Source organism: Schistocerca piceifrons, chromosome 5 (assembly GCF_021461385.2).
Source record: "Schistocerca piceifrons isolate TAMUIC-IGC-003096 chromosome 5, iqSchPice1.1, whole genome shotgun sequence".
NCBI classification, from domain to species: Eukaryota; Metazoa; Arthropoda; class Insecta; order Orthoptera; family Acrididae; genus Schistocerca; species Schistocerca piceifrons.
This window is the reverse complement of record NC_060142.1, coordinates 623,998,621-623,999,490: the sequence shown is the minus strand read 5'-3', so window position 1 is coordinate 623,999,490 and position 870 is coordinate 623,998,621.

Here is an 870-nt window from a genome sequence, read left to right as displayed (position 1 = left end):
TTTCATTTTCAAACAACAGCCTGAATCCAAGTAAAGAATACGTAAGCAAAACAAAATGGAGAAAGAGCTAAAATAAGTCACAACACAATTAAAAACTAAACTTTGTAGCGGAGGATTTCGAATTTTATACTAGGAAACGAAATGCAATAGAATACTGCTACATGCACGGTGGTACAAATAATATACCACCAAAATAAATTGTATATAAATAACGGAAGATTGTGCATATGAATGTATACATGGGTTCATACCGTAGCTGTGACGTCCAAGATATGGAAAAAACACAGGCGCAACAAGAAATTCGTTATAAACCACTATTCACACGCAAAAACCATGCACAACTCAGCACGCAGCTTTCACAGTTGTAATCTATGCAATTCTTGGCGGGAACTGATTCCTTATAGGCAGTGAGTGCCATCTGTCTGATAAGTAGAGAACTAGGTGAGCATATTAGAGTGGTGGTCGTGCAGTTAAACCACTGTGCAAAGAGCCAAGAAAATTTTCAAAAGGTGGTATACTATGTATACCACCGTGCTCCAAAGAGTTAACACGCCTCCCCCTTCAATATCCAGCCTGTCTCTGGTTTCAGCCAACTTTCTGTCCCTAGTACTATGTGGGCATTGTGACCGTTTATCAATGAGAGCAGTTCTGGGACCTTTCTATAGACGCTCCTGCAGTTTACTATTAGCACATTAATATTGGTATTCCCTGTTGCATTCTGCCTACTCCTACCTTACCGCGTCTCAGGAGGCGTCTTGTCGGGCCTAGGGAGAGAATTCTCTAACCTAAAAAATCCACATGTGCACTTTACACGTTCTCCGCTACCCTTGTAGCCGCTTACTGCGTGTAGTGTACTCCTGACTTATTCAT